This window comes from Hippoglossus hippoglossus, chromosome 15, assembly GCF_009819705.1.
Source record: "Hippoglossus hippoglossus isolate fHipHip1 chromosome 15, fHipHip1.pri, whole genome shotgun sequence".
Lineage (NCBI taxonomy): Eukaryota > Metazoa > Chordata > Actinopteri > Pleuronectiformes > Pleuronectidae > Hippoglossus > Hippoglossus hippoglossus.
Window position 1 is genome coordinate 5,232,284 of NC_047165.1, and position 24,903 is coordinate 5,257,186.

A 24,903-nucleotide genomic window follows, 5' to 3' on the forward strand; every position below is an offset into this window, starting at 1 on the left:
TTAAAGAGTCTGGAACAGAAAACGGTGCAGCACAAACGGCGCAGCTCTTATTGCTCTTAAATAAAATGTTATTTGCAGACCTGCAGAGAAGGAAACACGATTTCCAAAACAGAAAGCAAACAAAAAGGAACAAAATAAGATGCAAGTTATCACGGGTTCCTCAGATTGTCCAGTATTAATATTCTACAATATGATTTAACATAACAAAACGTCTTAAAGTCTTAAGTCCCAGTCCCCATCACCATTAGGAATATGTCTGCAATCCAACTCTCAGAGGTCAGATTTAAAGAAGGTCATAATAATTAGGGTCACTTTGATTTAACCACCCGTCTGTCCAGTCTGAACAGATCAAAGCACTGTTTGTTTTTTTTACTGTAAAGCTTTACTGGAAAGAAACGATCATTTCTGTTTTGGCTCAACAACAGACAACAGGACCTCTTCCCTTGAGCTTTCTGCATCACCCGAAGAGATGAAAGATGTTGGCAGACGTTTATGTTTGAGTTTTTTAATGAAAACTCTGGAAAACATGTAAGTTCCCTTTTTACAGGAATCTGCTCATATTCATTGTGGTGTTTATTGTAATATAAATACTCCCTTAAATCAACTAAAAACACTAAATAAATAAGTAGCGGTGACGTTGTGATCCTGTCCTGCAAACCCTGCGGCATTTTAAATCTACATTATATGTGTCGTGAATGTGCTGATGATCGTGACTCATTTGTCCTGTGTTAGGGTGTTTTCAAAAGATAAAGAAAGGAGGAAAGAACGTGTAAATACTCAGACAGAATTCCCATCTCGTCAAGTATTTCTTGTCAATTACTCACTATTAAAAATCGTAATTTCTCAAAACCCGGATTTTCAGTCTGTCTTTTCATGATTTTCTTTAAAAATCAAGAGTCATAGAGACAAGATTATATTTCTACACACACATATTTATCCTGTAGCCGCAATGGAAACTAGACTGTGACTCAGGATAGAGCAGATACATAACCTGCACCAAGAAACCACAGTTAAATTCACTAGATATGGATTTGTATTTGGATCTGCAACTAATCCACTAACTCATAAACATCAGTTCCCAAAATATGCTGGATTTTTTTGCATGTTGAAAAACTGATTGCAACATTAAAGAAAGTTTGGGGGGGGGGGGGGGGGGGGGTTGAGTGGTTTTTGTGTAATCTAGAAACAAACGCTGATGAAAACACAAACTCCTTGGGCAGCTCTATCTCATGTAAACACACACACATCACACACATCACATGCACACACACACACACCTATTGTTATGAAAACAAATCTCTACTAATCGACAGGCTTCCCTCCAGAGGATGAACATCTTTAGCCAAGTTAAAGTACCATCGTCGGACACTGTGATTAAAGACCTTGTCAGAAGTGTAAAAAAGATAAATTACAATCTTCCATTTATAACCCCCCCTCTCCCTCTCTCTCTCTCTCTCTCTCTCTCTCCTCACACCATTACACCCACCACAGGCGAGAGGCTCTGAGTCTTCAACACGTTTAATCTTTCTGTTGAGAGCTGAGGAGATGAATTAGTCGTTTGCCCTTTTTAAGAGAAGCACCGATTTGTTTCAGACTCGAGACATCGACGTGAAAACACATTTTCATTTCCACTCTTTGGCTTTTTGAAAGTTCTTTCTATTCCAGTACAAGTGTTAGATATTTCTGTCAACAACAATGTGTCTGGATGAAATCAGATTTTCAGGATGTGAGATCAATTCTGAAATAACATGACTACGCTGGTTTGACCCGTAACCACGGCCACCGTCTCCTCAGGAGTAAACAACTGCATCACTGTCTTCATAGAAGACATTCAAGACAATAAAGGGATTAAACGGACGTGACTTCATTCACTGCAGAGATGTTTGTTTTTCCTCTCGCATGACGATGATGAATAACTGACTGAGGGGCTGGGAGGAACCAGCCTGATAGATGCTCCGTCTTCCTGCCTGATTAAGTGGATGTGCATTTAGGTCTGTGGCCAGTTTAACCTCTGGGGGGGGGGGGGGGGGGGGGAGAGAGAGATTTATTGAAAACAGTGACAGGATGTTTTAAAAAAGCTTCTAACTGATTATGTTTAGATGTTTAACAGAAACTTGTCCTCTCTCACTACACCTGCCTTCATGCAGAGGTTTAAAATAATAATAAAACACTTGTTTATTTCCATTTATGCACTAATACATCAGGGCACTCTTCTACAGTTTAAGATTTAATTGTGACGGAAAATTACCAATTTAAAAAATACTTAAATTGATAACACAAATCAAACTAAAGTTAGTATTTGTTGATTTAACTTGTTAAGTTTAACTTAAACAGACTTAATTCTTCTTTGTGTTATTTAATGATGTCATTTTTTAAGTAGGTCAAACAATTGGATGTTTTCAGGGAAAGTGATTCAACGTTCAAATCTAAATAATGAGTGTAGACTAATAAAATCAAATTTCGGAAAGATGGATTATATCAATATATACAAACCCTTAAGTAGACAGAGAGAGAGATGATGTGCTTTTCATTATTTGTAAATATATTCCAAGATTATCACTGCATCATTTCTCTTGAAATCCTACTGGATTAAGACAGTGTTTTATTTCCCTCTGATTACATCAGCACAACATGACGGATCAGTATAAGATGAGGATCAGTATTAACTGTGCAGCTCCATATTTACTGAAACTACGAATTATGGACGAGGTGTGAAGCTAACAGAGAACTTCCATCAGCCTCTGGAGACACCAGTTTGTGGGGAGAGCAGCTGAAACACCCAACGCTCTCCACTCTCATTACTTTCAGTCCGTAAGTGTGAATACAAATGTCTCCGTGGTCAAAGATCAGCGGTAACGCCGCAGAGTTTCTCCGCTCGGTTCATTACTGCTGAGAGGAGATTTGACGGATGAGCCGATGCTCTGTTTGTCGCCTCCTCTGATGAAGTGAAAACCTGCATCAGCAGCTCTCAGGAAGTTAAACAGCAGCTGTATGAATTGGCTGCAGGTCGGAGGTGAAGGTGAGGGACGTGTGCAGCGGATTTATCATTCTGCTCCTCATCAATAGATGATTCATCTGAGCTGCGGTTTATAAGCTCCTCTGCCGATTTATTAGGCACAACGGCGGAAATGCACCTTGACGTTGGTTGCCAACCGCCAATAAACTGAATTTGGCACATCTACTTAACACTACTGCTAAAAATCCTGTCTTTGAAAAGTTGTAATGTTCTTTTTTGTAGATTGTGATCATATTGAAGGATGTAGTTTGTGCTGCTGTTGAATTGTGTTGCACAGACTGAATATTAGAAACACCTCAGACGCAGCACAACACAATGTTTAAAAACTTGAGCAATACAAACTTAACAGAGGTAGAAATAATTTCAGAACCATATTAAACAGCACTGTTTTAGCCTGGTGTACCTAATACACTGGAGTGAATGCTTATCTTTTATTTTATGTATCTTTTATTTATCTTTTCTTTAGAAAATAACATTATTAAACCAACGTGAATATTTCTAATGTGCTGATGCATGATCATTCTCAAATTAAAAAAGTGATGCCAAACCAATACACTACTTTTGCTGATGATTTTTATTATTTACAATGTGGGTTTTCAAAAGTGGTCTATTCATTACTATTTCTCAATAGTTAAAAATAATTACTTTAGAATTAAAGCAAAAATATCTGCTAAATAGGACATTGCTTTATTATTTATTAATTGTTCAAAGACAATAAACAAAGCTGACCCATAAACTGCACATGTACAACATCTGGATTTCAAAATAATGTTGTTGGCCACAGAGAGCAGATACAAATATGAATTTTTGGGGTTTATGAAGAAGTCACATCCTGTCACTCAGAAAATAAATCGGCATTTAAGACTCGCAAACTGGTCCTTTGTGACCAAAGAGAGAAAACAGAGCAATTGAACATCTGTTTTTCAGAAGTTTGCATCACGTCTGTGTCGTTTGTTTCATATTATCCCAACTCGTATGTTTAACATGTCAGAGTTTTGTTTTTGGTGTAAAAGGTTTAACATCATTAACAGAACTTCCCAGAATTTGAGTTTATGTGACATCTACTTTGACTTCCCTCGAAATGGCTGCAGTTAGTGTGGAAAAAACCCCGAATCACTTCAGAGTCGGAGTGAATGATTAATCGTCTTCATTTCACAGGAAATAGGAGCTGCGCTGCTGACTGGAGGGATGTTGAGATAAGATGCCTGAGACCAGAACGAGAGGGAGGTGAGACATTTACCACAAATTCGATGTGGTCACAAGCACACAGCTTTCAAAACAAGTCCAGGAATAAAGCTTCTTCTGCTCCAAGTCTTTCTGAGGGAAAATGAACATCTGCTGCTTTTGTGCTGTGATGTTTTGTTTATGTGGGATTAACTTTGCTCGAGTCTCCGGCTGCAGGACTGATCGAAGAAGACGGGAAACGGTCGTGTTGCACATTCAGATGTTCAGTTTCCAGTCAGTGAACGTGCAGATTCACACAGACTCACACACAGCGCTGAAGAAAGTCTATTGATTAAATGTGTCGCAAAAAAAGCTTCAGAGCTCTGCGTCAAACTTTAGTTTTTACAGAATTAAAATAACAGAACTGACCAATCTCTCCTGTAAACTCTGTCCACAGACTTTATTCCAAGCGGACGTGACAACAAGCACAACACGATCCCCAGTTATCAAACCATTTACTCCGCCCAAGACGACATGATCACACTAAAATAATCCTGATGAAGGTGTGAACTTCCTGTCAAACTACAAACATGGCGTCTAGATGTCATATGTGACTGCAGGGCTGCATCATGTGAATGTTTCTAAAGTCTCCATCAGCTGCGTCCACACTCTGTTTCCTCACGAGGCCGTGATGCCGTCAGTATTGATCACTGAACGTGTTGCACTTTAGCTGATTGATCTGCTGCAGCCGCACTCAGTCGGTCGACCAACACGTGAGAGAGAAACTTAAAATGCAAGAGAGAAGAGGATGTGACAGATTTGTTGTTACGGAGACGCTTGTAATCTGCATCGTTTGGTTCTTATTTACTGTTTATTCATATTTTGCTGTATTGGAGAACATTTTCACCTTCATCTTAAAACAGCTCTCAGGTGCTAGTGTGCTACATGTAGCATGTGTAATGAGTGTAATGGTGAAAAAGTCTAAATATCTGATTAATCAAATTATTATTATTATTTTTTTTTGCATCCTGACCACAGGTAACTAAGATATTTGTAGATCCTCTCTTTAAGATTAAATATTATTGCAATGGAGATGGACACTGACACTGAGTGAGCAATTATCACTACGTTATATTTATTAGACACTAAATGATGTCAAGGCAGATTTCACAAAAAAAAATTTTGTGAATTATTTACCCTGAGGTTTGATATTTTCTGATAAAATATAAAATCCACAGAAAGAGAACTTGAACAAGCTGCTGTCGGAGAAATGACATCAGTGGAATTACAGGGGAAATCAGATTTAGAGCTGAAAATGAACAGAGAATAAAAAAGACAAATAAAAACCACATTTACTGCAGCTCAGCGGCTTCCTATGTTTGCAGTGTTTAAAAAGCTTTCATTACAAATATCAACCTGTAAATCCATCTCTCATTATCTCGCCTGTGAGACCACCCTGGAAAGTTTGGGGATTATGTGAGATAAACTTGTTTGATAAACACGGCACTGATCAGACGGCCAAAGCGTCCAGTAGTTAACAATGTGCAAACACCTACCAGATGTTCTCGTGGTTTCCCCTCCGCTTCAACGTGGTGTGAACCTGCACGTCAGACCTGCAAGAGAAAGAAATCCAAGTCTTTATTTTTTGCCTCATGACAAATAACAACAATACAAAATAAAGGCAAAGAATTAAGTCCCAAAAAAGGCTAGAAATTGAATTCATGAAGTCGGGAGTCTCAGTGCTTTTAGTTTTTCTATCTCAAGGATTATTTTAATATCCTTCCCTGCATTTATCTGAGCTGTTTTCAGACACGAACTCCAGAAAACTGTCTCCGAACATTATTATTATTATTATTAGCATCAGGGTCGAGCAGCAGGAGGCAGGACGTGACATTTAGCTGCAGAAAGGTGCAGTAGTTTTGTTTACAGCACATTGACACCGGAGTCGACCCTTATTCCCAAAAGCTCCCAGATCTAAGATAAAATCTGATAATCCTGCATTAGTCCCATAACAGAGACACTTGCTTTGTTACACAGGACAGTCAAAGATATCTCATTGTCTCTGTTAGTTGTCCTCTTCATCTTCCAGGTGTATGGCTCCTATTTTTCATCCTGAGATATTTGTAATTTCTCTGGACATTTTCTCGTTGTGCTCTCACATGGGCTTAAATGGACATTTTAATAAAGGTCCGGCAGTAAAAGTATCTGACTCAGACGTTTGCATTCTCACATTCAGCCCCTCTGGAAAATGTGCGGAGTTCAGTGCACGTCTGAAAACAGCTTCGGTGTCATGGGTGTCAGTCAGTTTGATGATTAGATGATTTCAGTATAAAAGCACCAGTGCTCTGAGTTATGAAGTCAACACAAACTGAAGCTTCAACACACAAAGTCTGTGTGCAGAAGTGTTTTTGTACCTGATTCATAGATCCATGTATAAGTTTGCACGCGATACTAAATACTTACACCCTCATTCACTCACTTATTATTGTAATGTTTGATGTACTTCTAAGTTGTCCTTGTCTTAGAATTACTACATGATTTGAGTTGCAACCTTTAAAATGAGGATGTGGACTCGTCCCTGTGCAGTGATGAGACCTGCAGTCTCTGAGAAAAAACAATCAAGTCTTCAGTTAAAGATCTTGCCTTATTTCCCTCTGATATTTTGATGAGCATTTTCATATGCGTGTTATGAAATCACACTCTTGTATCACACTCTGACTCTCGGTATGAATGGTGCAAAGACTGTGCGGCGGTGTAGGAACACTCGGTACGCTGCTGTTGAGAAATATCCGTTTCCGTGCTGAAACACAGAGATTTCTCACAGAAAACCGAAATAACAATTCCAGAGAAATCTTCTTTCTCTGCCGAAGCCCCTGTCACGTAACTCAATCATCTCACATGTGGTTACCACTGAAAGACGCTGGATGACTACACCTTGTGTCATATTTAAAATAAGCGTACAAGCCAAAGCTCTAATATAGAGCCACACAATTTATAGTAATTGTAATATGTGTGAAAATTTTGCAAATAGCAAATCTTTCAGAATGCAAAGAAATAAATCTGGAGCTTCCTCACAATGGTACAACTTTAAACAAGGTCACTCACAGGACTGGGATATTCTCTGGAATCAAACACACCCTTACAGAAGTCAAACTAAATGAACCCTCTGATCTTTCCACATGTTTTACTGTCACAGGAGTCCTGGTTTTGTTTTGTGTCTCGTGATCTTTCTATGTCACAGTTCACCGGTGTGTGTGAGAATTTGTTTGACACATGTCTGAAAAGAGACAATGTCTGAAAAACCGTCCCACACAGCAGACAGATGCAAAGAGGCCTTTGTGTGGGTGGCGTTTTGAAACCTGGAGTCTGTGTGTGTGTGTGTGTGTGTGTGTGTGTGTGTGTGCGTGTGCGTGTGTGCATGCAGCAGACACAAGGTAAAAAGAGGATCTAACGGGGGGTGATCCACTGTTAATCAGGCTTCTTCTCTTCTCTTTCAATTTCAACAGGTATTTGACCTGGGTTCTTCCCTGACACATACAACAATCCTTTTCACCAAAGTTTTGTGTAAATTTGTTCAGTTGTCTTTGTGTCATCTTGTTCACAAACAAACACACAAATGGACCGGGGGGGGGGGGGAAACACAACACAAGAGAAACTGTAATAAAAATACTCTGTTACAAAACAGGAGGTGGGGTTCTACAAAACAGAAAAATGGAAGATGTAACTGGAGCCTCGAGACACTTAAGTAACACAACTTTTTACAGCCTCTCCGGGTAAACAGAAGAGAGAGAGAGAGAGAGGGAGAGAGGGAGAGAGAGATGAGAGAGAGAGAGGGAGAGAGGGAGAGAGAGATGAGATTCTGAACAATGCCGTGGAGAACAAGTGGAAAATGATCAGAACATCCTGTTACTCCTGTTTTTTAACATGTTGAGCAAGACACAGGAAAGTTTGGGGGATGTAGAAGGACGATAGCAAGTCGCTGTCTGAACCCTTCAGCCTCTTCACGTCACTAAAGACTCCGACTCCGACTCCTTCCTGGTATGATTTCACAATGAGTCTGTACACCAACATTACACTGTATGAATTAGAAGCCCTGACCTTTGCCCTTGAACCTATTAACATTTGAGAAAAAGTTGCACCTATAGTTTATTTACTTTGTTTAACTTCTCAACAGTTAAATACATTCCAGTCGGACAACTCACGTTGGAATGTTTATTGCAACAGTAGAACAGGTTAGTGTTTGGTGTCAAGGCTCCGGTTTAGTCACCCCCCCCCCCCACCCCCAGGTTTGATTACAAAGATATGATGGGAGTGATGAGCAAATATTTATAACTCAAACTAACGGTCACAGAGCATCAGTGGCTCCCACACACTGCATCCTGTGAGGCTGAGACGTCGCTCCACAGAAGAAAACGTCCTTTTCGAGGCCTCCAGTAAAAATAGCCCCGTTGGCTTGTAAACAACGCGGCTTCGAAAAGGAAGTGAGAGGTTTAATATCAGTGAGGTGCTGAGGCAGCGGAGAACAGGGAAAATCCAACACGTTCTCAATTCTCCGTGCACGGTCGCCCCTGTGAAACCTGTGCATGTAACTGAGGCTGTGATGCAGGTCACAGCCGACGGCAGCAAACGCACCGTCACAGAAACAGAACTGAGCTTGAGGAAATGGAATGGGGTCAAATGAGTAAATATAAAGGTTCTTCAAATTGAACAACAAAACATAAATGAAAGTATTTTTCTGGTGTGTCGCACATGTCGGTTGTGTTTCAACCCACACCTGTAGAACTCTGCACCACAGCTCTGAGTGTGCTAATTAGATTGAACAGGTCGTTAACGTGAAGCGCTGTCATCGGAGGCATGTGTGTCATCACTCTCAAATTTACATTTCAAACACACGCAGCCTCTGAATTGTTCTGAGGAACAATGAATACGTTGATACTCGTCAGACATGCAAGTCTTTACACACACATCATTTTGAAATGTAAAATTCTATTAAATAACTGTGACTGTTACTGTTCATCTTGACTTTGACTCTCCAAAGATGTTTAAATATATTATAAGACAACACAGCTGCTATATGACACATTTAAATGTCTTTTAAATTGAATCCACAAAAAATCTGAGCCAAGTAAATTCATGATTCCTACTCTGAAAATTAAATTAACAACATTACAACACATGCTGAGCTTACAGGTGGAAAAGCTGTGGATGAATTATTGCAGCCTTGCATTGAAAAGTCCTTATGTTCTTGGTATTTATTATATTTAGAATAATAAAGTGAAAGGAAACATTCCCCAGTAAAAGTGACAAAATCAGACTTAAAAAATATCCAATTTACATCATCATCCAGATTCTGGTCGTCACAGAAAGGTGATAGAATCTTTACTTAGATCAACTTGTTATAAAGTGACATTGCACAAAAGCACAGATGTATAAAATAAAAGTGACAGATAATAAATTGCAATCTTCACACCAGTTCTGCTAAAACTGGTAATTTATTCAGAAGAGCCTGACAATGAGATAAATACACGGTATTTGGGCAGATACACTTTTATAAAGGTCAATGATGAGACATGTTTGTTTTACTTTGATGGGTTTCGAGGATGAATGAGTCAGAAGTCACCTGGTTTTTAAAATGTCAAGACTACAACAACAAAAATAAATGCTATTTTAAATATTTGTCTGCACGTGCAAATTTGTACTCAACAGGCTTTAACATGTTCTCTTACACCCATTAAAAATAAATCTGATACCACGCTGCCGCAGCAGAGACTGAAACAAACCACCCGAACACGTGAAACCTCTGACAAGCAGAACAACACGCTGCTGTAATTAATATCACTTCAGTCACATGAATACCTGACGAGTAACTCGACCCCCCCCCCCCCCTCCCCCGCAGGACGGAGACGCTCTTATTCTGTCATGTAAATCAACATGGGACAATAATATCGAAAACAGGAGCTGAAATGAAGACGAGAAAAAACGATAAATGTGTGTGTGTGTGTGTGTGTGAAAATGTGTCAATTTCAGTTTCAAGAGGCTGAAATTAAAGGCTCAGGTAAAACTGACTTTTACATAACTCCATAAATGAGTCCAGTTAAAGTGAAATTGGCAGCAGCAGCGTCGTGGACATCAGAGATTGTTTGATGCATCAACATGAATCTCCAGCTCAGTGTTTTCCTCAGGATGTGATGTGTTGACACAGAGAACCGAGGCCTGAACACAGCACAGCGACTACAAGACCCCGATCAGACCTGGTTTTAATCCTCCGATCACAAGTGGCCGGTGCTGAGCACGTGTGTTCACACCTCGGCATCAGAGTGAACGTGTCTCCTGTGACCACTTGTGATCGGATCTCACTTCCCTGCTCTACATGCAAACACGTATGTCATCTGTGTTAGTTAAGACCAAATGATGTTAGTTTGATATTTTGGCCACAAACAAATCAGCGTATGGGCTCAGATGAGAGTAAGTAGAGGTTCAGTTCATGGTGAAACTGCAGCGGGTCAGAGGACGTCAGCTGAGTTGTTCCTTCACACGTGGCCCAGGATGGATTCACGCTCACACTGTTCAACGACTGTGAACACACGTGTGATCGGATCTATATCTGATCTGAGTGCGTTCACACCTGAACTTAGAGCCGTCCACTTGGGATCGGATCACAGAAACCACATGTAAATACCAGGTAATAAAAATAAAGCGTTTTCACTGGAAACACCTAAAAAACATCCCTGATGTGAACCAACATTATGAACAATTGTGAAAGTGAAGATATGAGATAACAAAGGTTTCACACAGCTCAGTGATGACGGAGCAGTTCTTCTCTTTCTTTCATGTCAGGTTTTCATTGTTGTGTGTTTGTCTCTTTTTTAGCAAGATTACACAAAAACTACTGAAACCGATTCTCTTGAAACTTAACTTTCAGAGTGGATTCGTGAGAAGATCAGGCATGTGTAGAATTGTAATATCTATGAAAAGATGAAATCTGGATAATCTGGATTTATCTATAGAACCTGAAACAACGACCAGTGAGGATTCAATATCTTTCAATCTCTACTATTTTCAGAGATATGTCAAGATAGGTCCAGGATTTTTTTTTTTCACCTGCCCTTCTACTTTTGTTTTCACGTGCATATACAAGAAAAAATTAAACGACTTTGTGTTTGCTCTGTTCCCCCCCCACATTCAGCTTCGATGAAAACAAGTGGTGACTTCTGTACGAGTCAGTAAAAGTGATTGTTCAAGCTTGTTCAAGTAAAAGTGATTGTTCAAAGCTGAAAAGTCATTTAAAGAAGTGTAAGGCTTACAGTGCAGGAAATACAAAATAAAAAAGGCTAAATAGTAACATCCTAATTTGACCTAAAAGTTTATTTAAGTTTTAACGTTACTTCCTCCTTGTTTTTGGATTCTACAGGCTCCACTGCAGCATGAGTTAAAAATAAAAAAACTGGTTCATTTTGCAACTTCCATTTTTCTTTCTTTACAAACTTTTCTTTCTTTACCGAACCTAATATGTACAACAGGTCAGCAACATAGTTGTGAAGCTAAAAAACACCAGGCTGACCCTCTTAGTTCCTGAAACTGGGAGAGGAGCCGCCCACAGAGCTTCACGCCTGTGTCGGGTGAGGCTGACGGTAAATGAGGCAGCGTCTCTACGTGCTGCACTCACCTCGGTGGTTATCTTGAAAAAAAAAAAGAAGCATGAAATCTTGTCATGTGCTTCAAACAACGATAAACAATCTCTGATTTGAATGTGTAAATGTCACCTGGGACAGATGATGAGCAGCGAGAAGAGGGAACAAGCTCTTACCACACGTGCGCTCAAATAAACACACACAGGGTACAGGACATTTTAGCACATGCAGTACAGGAGACACAGCTTCACACACAAGGACACATAAGGACACACACACACACTGGGACACGGCAGAGAAAGTCTGACACCTGACATTTACATGGATTCTCTTAAAAAAAAACGACTGGAGCTGAACGGAAAGCGTTTGCTTTGGTGGTGGAGCTGAAGAGCTCGGCTTCATGCGCGCACACGTGATCTGTGAAACTGTGAAAGCCCCGACACGTGACCGACAACGACCCAACACTCGGAATTAAGGAATCTGTGTTTGATGTGGTTGCAAAAGAAACTGATATATAAACCTCCATCCCCGTAAAATAGAGAAACAATCATCACTCACACCTACGGTCAATTTAGACTCTGTGCACGTCCTTAAACCAACACAAACACGGGGGAAACATGCTAAAGAACATGTAATAACAGTTTTATGTGGGTCAATATAGAAGCAGACATTAAACACATGTAGGCCTCATGTACCTGCACATGATAACAACATTCATATCAATAATAGTACAACAAAATATGCACACACACACTACACACACACAGACACAACCCACATATGGACAAAAATACTGTATGTTCACACAGAGCTGCAGTGTAGACAAATCCTGCACAAGTACACAGACACAGACACACACACACACACACACTGTTAAATTCTTAAATCCCCTAAAGCAACCACAAATAAACCAAAAACACACAAAACACAAAGTCATAATGTCCACACATGCACACAAATATATAAAATATTTAGTACACACACACACACACACACACACGCATATTTACATGTATTACATACTATACATACAGATCAGTGCTCATTCACAGCCCAACAGATATAAGTATACACACACACACTGTTACACACGGAACAAGTTAGTGATTAGTCAAAGTGATGCCACCCACACGGACTCCACACTGCCTGACTGAAACCATAAACATGTTTTTATTTACTTATTGTCTCGTTCTAGATCAGAGAGACCGACCACACACACACTGTCTGACATTTAATATCTTAAACCAACAACTGCAAACATTTTCACTCAAGTCCCAAAGGAGAGTGATCAGAAATATACTGAGGACAAGTCATGTTTACAGTTAAAAATATTAAGTTTATTAGCTCTTGTAAGTTAGTCTGTAATTCATTTCCCTAAACTTCAAATAAATACTGAAGGAATCATTTAACCAATTTACTGGACTGTAATTTAAAAAAGCTATTGTAATAAAATCAAGACAAAATAAAAAGAAGTCTAAATAGTTATTAAACTCAATAAAACCTGATATTGAACTTGATTAAAATATCAAACTGCATTCAGGTCATAAGCCGAAGCAAATGCAGTCAATGCCACTGCAGCCAATTCAATAATCAGAAACTTCTCCTCAAAGCCCCTCAACAAACCATCTACTACGATGAATCAAAGTAAAAGTATTAATCACAGTCAGTAAAGATAGAAGAACTGCGTCGCACTGCGAGGAACCTGCAGTGAAATATCTCACGACTCATTTTGAAACTGCTCGACTCAAGTCACAACCCGAGACGTGACCGAAGCACCAGCGATGTGAGACGGAAAAATTCTAAAAGTGACGAAAACGCTGAAGTTAAAAGGTGTAAATAAAAAGAGATGAGTCAAAGTGAGCGTTTATATATACGACTAAATTACTACTCTTAGTATTAAACAGCAGGATATTCGCAGCCTGACGATATCAAGTCAACCTCATTTCACTCTCTTTTTGCTCTGGTTTTTTTTTTTTTTTAACATGCATTTGCAGAAAAGGTTAAAAGATGTTTTTCCAGTCGAAACTGAGTGGGTTGTCAGAGAACCGAACACTTCAACAAGGCAAATTTCCCCCGATGCTCTGGTAATATTATCACTCCAAAGCATCATGGTTTCACTTTGACTTATGGATTTATTTATAAGAAGAACACAAGCCTGACACCAAATAACACGACACACGGCCTCAGGTTTGACTTTAAATGTCCTGGATGAACTCTCATATGTTAAAGTTAGAAAAAGAAACAAAACATCTCATGTTAGATTTTTTTTGTTTCTGTCTCAATATGAGAAATTAATTCATAGATTAAAACGTAAAAATGAGGCATTGCTCATATTACAGAAGGGGATTTTTATTTTAATGTTTAGATAAATTCTTTTTAACTAATCAGGAAATAAATCCCTTTGAATCTAAATGGAATTAAATTGGGTCATAAATGTTCTTAAAGATAAGAAGAGTGTTTCAGTGCAGCATCACACTTTCAGATATTTAGATCGTAGCATAAAAAGAAAATAACCGTTTAACTCCAGTCCGCCCACGAGTCACCTTTAAAGGATCGTTGATCAAAGTCATTCTCACTCTGAGGCAGTTTCACTATTACTGCTCCTTTTATTTATTAAAAAACACACACAAAAAAAAACCTTTCTGCACAAGTGTGGGTTTTAATAATTAATTTGCATTCTCTCCGCGGCCGACATCGACTCTTAAACTTTCTTTGTCACACACACACACATCCTGAGGAACGCTCAGGGGCCTGCGACACATGAGCAGCCATAGCCTCCGACTACAATTTTCTAGCTTGCAACAAAACCAGCAAACACAAAGTAAAATTGGGAACAAGATGGACAATTTTTCCCCACACGTTAGAGACCGAGTTTATCTCTGTGGGACGTAAACAGCCGTCGCTGGAGGCGATCGTCCCCCACAGTCTTGTTTCCCTCCTGAAAATCATGACGCAACCCAGCACGGTTGCGCCACCTAAAAACTAAACTGGGGACAGATCTGGCATTTTACTCAACATCTTTCTACTATCAAAATTAGTCAGAGAGCAGAAGAGGAGACGTCGAGGCTTTGATGCGATCAGTGAGCGTTTCAAAGAGTGAAAAGGAAGCTGAGAGGAAGAGAGAGCGGTGGGTAGGAGAGCCGAAATATGCTTTTCCTCTTTCTCTGCCGCTGAAAGTTTGAAGTCGAAAAAGGGGAGAAAACAGAAGAGAAACAGGAGAGAACACAGAAGGAAGGTTGAATAAAGAATTTCCACAAATAAGAGCAATTGTAAACCCAATAACTTCTGCGTTTAAATAAGTAAAACTAACTTAAAAACTGTCTTTGTTTGGATTTAGATTCAGAGCTCAAATTTGCCTGCCTCTATTTTTTCTGCTACTGACATTTTAAAGGTAGTAAAATATGCAAAAAATAAAGGAAGCAGAAAATAAAAGAAAAAAGAAAAGTGTTGTTGATTTATTAAAAGGGTAAAACTATTTCAAAAAGGAGGATTTTTATGTATATGTTATGTAAGTATTCTCTTGTGACTCTAAATGTTTTGAAGCAGAAACAAGAGAATAGAGAGAGAGAGAGAGAGAGAGAGAGAGAGAGAGAGAGAAAAAGATAAGAAAGAGTGAAAGACGTGTTGGTTAAACTGTGGTGCGTGTTGCAAATTACAGCTCAGACCGAGCGGAGGAGTGAGGGAGGCTGCAGACAGAGAACGAGAGTCCGTAGGAGAGCTGCTGTGGCCTAGAAGCAGCCGACTCCATTTTGAAGTGAGATGTGAAAACGACACCACCCTCTGTTGGAAGTGTTGAAGTGAGACGAGCGGTTTCAACGAGGCCCCACACACTCACACACTCACACACAGAAACACACACACACACACAGAAACACACACACACTAACTGAACTCAAGATAACAACCACTCCATGATTATATACCATATTTCTGCTGCTTGTTAGGATTTAAGACTTATGCAACCATGTGGCATCATTGTTTCAAATAATCAAACAATAAATACATGTCGGTGTTTACATAGTGACCTGAGTGAGATCTGGATCATGTGGTATTAATTATCTAATCAAGTGGTTTGAACTGAACTCATTGTGACTAATAGAGAGAGATATGGGTCATGGGGAGTAACCAGTAAGATTTATCTCTATTTATCCTCCGTAGAGAAAATTCACAGATGACACAGCAGCGGGAGAAAGTAGCAGCGAAAGGGGAATATATAAAAAATAGGAATAAAAATAGGAATATATACATAAAAGTAAAGAAAATGCTATATATATATACACACAGGGCTGTCAAAACTGTGCAATATACAGGGATCAAAGTTGTGCAAAATGTGCAGCACTTCTTTCCTGAGATAGTTTTCAGTGTTGGACTGTAGGTGCTGTGGCGCTGTGCAGTCTAATGGCTGCTGGCACGTGGCTGGATGACTCCATATCCGTGAGTGTGTGCAAGTTGGTGCAGCTTGAATCTAAGCGACTGAAATAAAAATGCATGTGTCCACCGCTGCAGTGACTCTGAAAACCTGGCATTTTTTTTACCGGTACATATCTTTTCTGTGTCTGTCGATCTGCTGAATGAAGCACTGATCAGTGGCTGCGTTCATTTGGTTTATTGTGTAGTTCTCCAGTGACTGTAGCTTTGAACGCAGATCCATCAACAAGCTCACACACGTCGTAGCCGAGCCCCCCCCCCCCGTCTCATTCAGACAGATTTCCATTCGTCCTGAAGCAGATCGGACTAGTTTCATAGTTTGACAGCTTGAAGTCTAAAAAGAAACAATCCAGAACTCATTAATATTCTTTTTATTCAAAAGGTATTACGAATGAAACACAACGTTCTTGTGAGTGCAGTGAAGCGTTTAGAATCAAACTCCCACACCTCCCACTCTATTCCTATATGCAAAGTGTGGAAGGATCTCGAAACAATGAGGCCTGAGGTTACAAAACGTTTTATCATGTGACGGAGTGGACTCAATCAGCCTCGACATCACCTGCTGATATTCGTTCCTTCAAACTGAGCCAATAACACTCGGCTCAGCTTCGTCGCACCGTCGGGGGAAACTACGAGTCTTTACCAGTTTACCACCAACAAACAAACACTGGAAAAGTTATCAACAAGAATAAGGGCAACAAAAATAAATCGCCTGTGACATGACAGGAAAGTCTCTCTGCTTGACATTAAGTATGTTTACTGCAGATTCCAAAAATTTAACTTAAATTCACAAACACTCTTAAAGTATTTACACTTGAAACCTGGTCAAGTAGGAGGTGAAAACATGTCCTTTAAACGTTAGCACCTTTTTTTTTTTATACCAATAGTGTGTGTGTGTCTATTTATCAGTTTGTACATCGCAAAAAAGTGTGTGTGTGTGTGTGTGTGTGTGTGTGTGTGTGTGTGTGTGTGTGTGTGTGTGTGTGTGTGTGTGTGTGTGTGTGTGTGTGTGTCGGTGTGTCGGTGGCATTCAGACAACGTGCTGTCCTTATGTGAAAGACTGCAAACCTCCCACGGCCTGGGACAAGATAACCACAAGTGGGAGAGGACACAGACACACAAACACAAACACACACACACGCATATATTCACACGCGACACACACATGGGTGTAAAAAACCCCAGTAATTTCTGTCTATATTTACATTTTGAAAAAACCTGATTCAACAAGTGATATAATCTCCCATTTCTGCACGAAGATTAGAGCCAGTAAAACAACGGAAGACAAAAATACAGTTGGATGTTAATTTACATTTGACGCTGCATGATATTATCTCACTGCACTGTCGTAATAAAAAAAAAACTAATTTTAAAGATGCAGTTACTGACAAATTTACTCTGATGGGGAGAAGAAGTTTTCTCTTATTTGTGAGGAAACATTTTTAATTTACTTTTTAAAGGAACAAATTCAGAGCTTCTCTCAGGTGCCGGTACGTTTTATCTCTTGTTTGAATTGTGTGATATTTCATGTGATCTGCTGTTTTCCCACAGTTTGATAATAAGACACAGTTATTATGCAGACGCAGAACGTACTGATGACTTTCCTGTGGTTCTCATATCACAGGGGCTGATGAGGTAAGAGGTGCGGCTCAGTTCTCACTCGGCAGCCAAAACATTTGAATTTACTGTACTTTCCTACAGTGGTGAACCACAATGTAACTGACAACAAACGGATGAATATGTGTGTTTCAGAGAAGAGCTCCTCATTAACCCCCCCCCCCCCCCCCCCCCCCCCCCCCAGCTGTTGACCGTCGCCGTGTGTCCTGACGCAGCCGCGGTGAAAGACGTGTCAACATTGTTGGATAACGTTTCACAGCTACACAACTACACAACGCACACAGTGAGACAACACGACTACAGCTGGACTCTGAAATCTGAAGTTTGCTGTGCATCGGTACCGACCTGAAAACATCGATTCAGGCAAAGCAGATGGAAATAACTCTTCACAACAGGAAACAACATCAGGAGCTAAAACTGTGTCGTATACACACACACAAGTGTAGTGACATACGATATATGTGTAGAACGACAACAAGGGGATTCAGGTCTGCTACAGCTCGTCATGGGGGGGGCTTTAGTCGTATAACTAGTGCAGAGTGTTGCACTCTTCTTATTACGCAAAACAAGGTGATGAAAAATGGGCAAACCTAGGGAAACTACACATGCTTTTTGTGTTACTTTAAAAGAAGTACTTTGTGTTTTCCCATGTGATGAGGATGTCATTTATCTATTATCAGTGTCTCAGCTGTCACGTTATGTGGCTTTCTGTCATTGTCCTAACCAGGGTGGCAGAGAACACAACAACAAAAACAGAACACACAACGACAAACAACAACACACAATGGAAAATCACAAAACACAATGAGTTTTGTGATGTTTTGTGATTTGATGCTGTGCTTTGTAAAATGTCGTCCTGTTGTTTCATTTGTCGTCGTGTTTACTTATTTGCCGTTTTGTGATTTCTTGTCGCGTGACTTTTTTTTAATGGAAACTCTAACTGTCGGACCCGCACCGGGACAGACTCACTTCTGGACAAACAGACATGACGGTGACACGGGGCCCGAACCAGCCTCAAGCCTTTTCCATGGGTGAAGCTTCCCGGTATGAAAAGATGACAAAGCCTTAGTGACTGTTTATCTTTGCACAGACATTTCTTACTAAAAACCTTCACTCACTGTCTCTTTGTGATCTGATACTGAAGCTTCAAGACCAATTCACCGTTACAGCTTGACGTCTGTGTACTTTGTGTTTTCCCATGTGATGAGGATGTCATTTATCTACTATCAGTGTCTCAGCTGTCACGTTATGTGGCTTTCTGTCAGTGTCCTAACCAGGGTGGCAGAGAACACAACGACAAATAAGAACACACAACGGCAAATAAGAACACACAATGGAAAATCACGAAACACAGTGAGTTTATCAACTGTTTATCTTTGCACAGACATTTCTTAATAAAAACCCTTCACTCACTGTCTCTTTGTGACCTGATACTGAAGCTTCAAGACCAGTTCACCGTTACAGCTTGACGTCTGTCCATAAAATGTCAGAATCTGTCGATTTAAAGTAGATTTAGAAGCACTTACATCATCTTGACTTCTATAACGGTCTGATTCTTGACCCAGAAGCAGCTTTGACTAAACCCTGAGTTTAAACTGTGAGTAATTTTTTTTTTATTGCGCCTCAAAGGCCACAGACTCTTCTCAACCCGTCCCTCATTTGAAATGTAAACACGAGAACAGTGGTGGCTTTGTGGTGAGTTCTGCATCATCAACAAAAGACCAATTATCCAGTCCACCGTTTGACAGCGGTGATAAAACACTGCTTCTCTGTGGAGGACACGTCTTCTCTGCCAGGTTGCTGCCCTCCACTTCAGTCCTCACATAGCGTGTCTTTAAAAAAATCAAAGACGGTTAAAGAGAAATATGATAAAAAGTGGGACCAGAATAAACCCTCCTCCAGCTGTCGATGCCATGTTAGTCAGCACTCGGCTCAGTCCGCCCTCTGCCAGCTGGCAGCGGCCCTCTGCAATTCGAAGCGGCGCAGAGATAAATCAGGATGGCAGCTCCAACTGAATTAAACCTCATGTTATTTGTTCTGCTGCAGCGAACAGACCTGTTGTGTCTCACGCCGTCGTGTGCCTCATCCTCAGAGTCACTGATGACAAACAGCAGCCGGAGACGCTGCGTTGGATCAGAGCGGGTCGAGACCCAGTGGACGGCAGGACGACATGTGTGAGAAAACTCAGGATGCGTTTTGTGGAGCCGGTGCAAAAACATCGAACGTCACTGAGGATTATTTGCATCGAGCCTCGTCTTTAGCCAGTTTATCTGCTTCTCTCTGCACATACACAGCATTTTAACACATCCGGGTTCCCAGTGAAGCAGTTTGTGAGGTGGAGAGTTGAACACAAGCATATTAAGAAAACATAAATTTGACAACCCATGTGTCTCTTTAGCGTGTTTGTCTATTTGGTCGCGTTGTGTGTATTCACACGGCACACGAGCTTTAGGGCCACCGTAGTTTATCAATCTTCTCTGTTTCTGTTGTCAGACATTGAAACAAGGATGAAATAGTCACTGAAACGTGTTCCTTTAAAACTATATGTTACCCAGCAGTCACAACTACAAAACAGATTTTATATTAGCGACATCAGCAAAAATCCAAGGTTTCAGACATCGAGCAAAGAGAACTTGCAGAATGTCCGTTCTTGTCTTTGTCAGCTCTCACATAGAGAAGTGAGTCTGCAGAGGAAAAGCCCGACTCGTCGACCACAGGATGACACTGGTGACCCCGGGCAACAGAAGGTAGAAGTACAGTTTGTCCACAAAGATGAGCTTGAACAATAGACAACAATAGAGCTTGAGAGACAATTTAAGTTTATATTGATCAGAAACTCTCAAGGTACAGTATCTCTGCATCCTATCAGACTATAAACACAACCTAAAGCATAAATAGAGCAAAAAATCTATTTATGATCATATGGTAGGAATGAAAAATAACATCATATAGTTTAGTAATGGATTGACGTTTTTAACCAATTAGATAAGAAACACTATCTACAGCTTAAAGATTAACGAATCTTCTGTCATTTAACGTATTGTTGTAATGAAATGATATTATAATAATAAGAAAAAGTTAGCATTAGGGTATATACAGTGTGTGCAGACTGTGTGCATCACCCCTCATATTCATTTACACGGCATCGAACCCTCACACAGACAAACTCCACTCTCACTGCAGATTAAGAACATATTTCTTTCAGATCATAGATTTAAAATCTAGTAATTATGGTTTTGTTTGGTTAAATTGTGTCATAGAGATGCACAGCAAAGTAGTTTACAGCAAAATAACTTTGACATGGTTTATGACTGCTGATAAATGTGTGATTTCTGTTTTAATTAAATACTGAGAACACATTTTTGGATTTGTTTCTAATCTTTTCTTGGTCAGAAGTGATAAACATGATAGAAAATGATGTGAAAGTCCAGTTCAGGATGAAAAGTCCGAGTTCTGCTTTAGTGACACGGCGTCAGATCAGATAAGAAGCTGTGAGCTCGTAAAAATGCGCTCGAACACATGATCTCTCCGCCTCAAATTAGCCGATTGTTCCCTCACACGACACGTGGAACATGTGACGGGAGGGGGGGGGGGGGGAATCCATCACAAGTGTTTCTCATAAACAAACAGGTGACGCGAGGCCAGGTAGTGAACGTGTTCCAGGAATTTGAAAACACCTCAAAACAAAACATATTTACTCAGATTCTTTTTATCTCGTCAACCTCTGAAAAACTGAACCGAGAAGAGGTTTCTGTGGGTTTTAGACGATGCTTTACTATTCAGGGTGACGTGTTTGACAGGAGACAACAGCGTGGCTGACATTTAACGTGTGTGTGTGTGTGTGTGTGTGTGTGTGTGTGTGTGTTTCTGTGTGTGGGTGTTTGTGTACCATCTGTGGTACCAAACAAAGCCCACACACTTTAAGTCTCATCACTCGAATGTGACAATATTTTCAGTCTCCTTCATCTTTCTCTCTCTGTGTCTCTCCTCAGTGATGAAGCACCGTGCGCTGGTTCCTCATCACCTGACAACAACACTTTTAATACTGACTAATTATCAATTACACCAAATATTTACATCACAGATGAATGTGAATGATATTTTTAAAGCAGGAGTCACTGGTTTATTTGGTGTTTAAATAACGGAACTAATATGTTTCTGTATGTGAGTCCTGTCCATGTTTACTCATGTATCTCCACGGTCCATGTTTATTGTATTTTTCATGATGAGGTGAGATTCTTCCAACCTGTATCGTAGAAGAATTCCACCAACTTGGTGATGTGGTCATAAATGAATGATTCTATAAAGCTGGATTTTAAAAGGAGATCCAGTCCTAAAAATACAAACCGAATCAAAAGATGTAATTTTTTGACATTTTACACCAATTTCCGAAAACTTAATAGAAATAACAACACACATCCGTCTTTGGATCTCAACGGACGAACAGAACTGAACAGATGTGATTTATTTGATGTGTTTACTGGTGATTGTGACAAGTTTAATGATAACTTGTAAAAGTAGCTCACAAGCTAACACACTACAGCAGCCAAACGCACACAGAGGCAGCTAACTGCAGGTTTACTAGCCAATAAAGACAAAGACTCTTAAATACACTTTAAAAACCCACTTTCAACTAAAATACATCAACACAATTGTTTCAGGGTATCCTCCGCAGCCATTATGAGCACACAACCGAGTGAACGGAGCACAGAGATCGACCCGCATACACACTCCTGCAGAGTTCTGCATGTTTTCAGACGCTTGCACAGTCACAGGCTGATGTTTACAGCTGTGTGCAAGATTCAAATGAGACTTTCTCTTGATGTGAACGTTCAAAGGTCGCGCTCGTGGGCTCTAAATGCCACGTTAACAACACGTGGGACATCAGGAGACGCAGAGGAGACGCAGAGGAGCTGCAGCGAGGCGGTTACTACACTGACTGGCAGAAAATCGCTCCGCCGCTCCTACACTGTTCACGGATGCAAAGATATGCATGTGTCTCTCCGCTGAAGGAAAACAGCCGGGAGTTTTTTGCATGTGCAGAAGGTCACACTCACGTATTTTGTGTTTGTGCTTTTATCCTGCACTCAGATTTCTCCTCTGCTCTTGTGTATTTTTCTTCTGCGCTAAGTGATTAATTACTAATGACTAAAACAAAGTCTTCATGTGTCGTGAGATTTCTTCATGTGTTGTGAATGTAAGAAAACCAAACACATGGTCTCCGTATGTCTCCTGTCATGTTTAATAATAAATAAGAATCAGTAGTTTTATTAGTAGCTGCTGACACAGTACCTCTTATGGTAATGTTTATAGTAATTATAGTAATTTCCATAACCATGGTAGATGTAGCAATAGGGACATCTGTAGTAGTAGTTGTAAACGTAGTAATAGAAATGTATTGATAACAAGTAGTAGCAGTTATATTATTACCAGACGTACAGAAGCATCAGTTTCAGTGATGGTTATTAGTAATAGCTGTGGTTGTGCAGCTGCTGTGACAGAAGCTGCAGAAGCAGAAATACCAATATCACCAGCATCAATACTTCCAGTGAGTAAGATTCATACTGTGACCTCCAACAATGTCAACTTATTTCTAACTTCTTTGAAATGTGCTTAAAAAAAACGAGTCTTTCCTTCTCGACACTGGAGAGGAACAGTGATGTTAAAAGACTGAAATCACAGGCCAACAAGTTACACACACACACACACACACACACACACACACACACACACACACACACACACACACACACACACACACACACACACACACACACACACACACACACACACACACACACACACACACGTGTCTGTGTGTGTGTTTGCCAGGGCGACATTACTGTTAAGAATCTGTCATGTGTTTCACGGTGGGAGCCTCGCCTTGTTTCCTCTTGAAGCTTCACTGTGAGACACTGAAACCTCCTCCTGTGATATGAACTTTTAATCTATTGACTTGAATTATTAATTTTGTTTGAATATCATTACATCTACAGATATCACGCTCTTCATTTCCATTATAACAACCAGTCTGACAGAGCTTAAATATGATGGTTACACAACTGTTCCTGGTCTCTCTCTCTCTCTCTTCCCCATTTTTCTGGGACACCCAGGTGTGTTTTTAATGTTAGTGTTATTTATTCAACATCATCTCACATGGAGGCCTTACATAAACCCGCTGTTCGCCAACGCATCAACATCCACACCACACACACACACACACACACACACACACACACACACACACACACACACACACACACACACACACACACACACACACACACACACACACACACACACACACACACACACACACACACACACACACACACACTTCAGTGCCAAAAAAACGCTCCTCAACTGTTTTGGCCCAAACTCATAAAAATGATCTAACTCTTGGTTTTTCCCCCCCAAAAAAGTTGACTCATGCATTTCTCTTCTGGGGAAATATCTGAATGACTGTGTTTGATGTATTAAAACAATGAAAATACAAAAAAGGAAAATTTTTGCCATTATAGTCCAGTTTAATGCACAGTAGCTTTTTGCTGGTGACACTGGGATTATACCTGAGATTAAGTTCTGTACTAGTAGTGAAACATGCATTTGTGATCTGGTCCATGTTGGTTGAAGGCCATGTTGGTTGTGTAGTTTCAGAGTTTGCATGGTGGAAAAACAACAGGATTTTGTCTGTGATTCTTGTGTCTGTTGCTGCATCAACAACAGCAAAGTGCAAAGATACGTTTGATTTTTGAAGAATCGGTTTGAATTGTGTCCCTGTAGAGAAACATCAGTCAGATGCAGATGAGGAATTTATCTAAAAGCTACTTTCTCTAATCTATTTTTTCCCAGTTGTTTAAAAATAAAAAATACACAGTAAATTTTTACCTTAGGTATATAAACATATTACTGATCATCAGTTTCCCTGAATAGCAAGTTTGATATGTTTAAATCAAGTAGACTGTTAAGTTTTGATCTGTTTTTATTCTCTCACAGAAACTTCAGAGTTAAATTATTCTTTAAATTTCTCATCAAGTCCGGAAGAAA

At 40.0% G+C, this 24,903-nt stretch overlaps 1 long non-coding RNA gene across 1 annotated transcript in view; it reads right to left on the reverse strand.

Annotated features, from left to right (window-relative positions):
* Positions 1 to 24,903, reverse strand: part of LOC117776058 — a 32,120-nt gene that overhangs the window by 280 nt on the left and 6,937 nt on the right. Inside the window, exons 2-3 of the long non-coding RNA XR_004616375.1 lie at positions 23,884 to 23,887; positions 5,737 to 5,793 (exon numbers count right to left, since the gene is read on the reverse strand). This is a non-coding gene — a long non-coding RNA (uncharacterized LOC117776058). The remainder of the gene's footprint in view (positions 1 to 5,736; positions 5,794 to 23,883; positions 23,888 to 24,903) is intronic.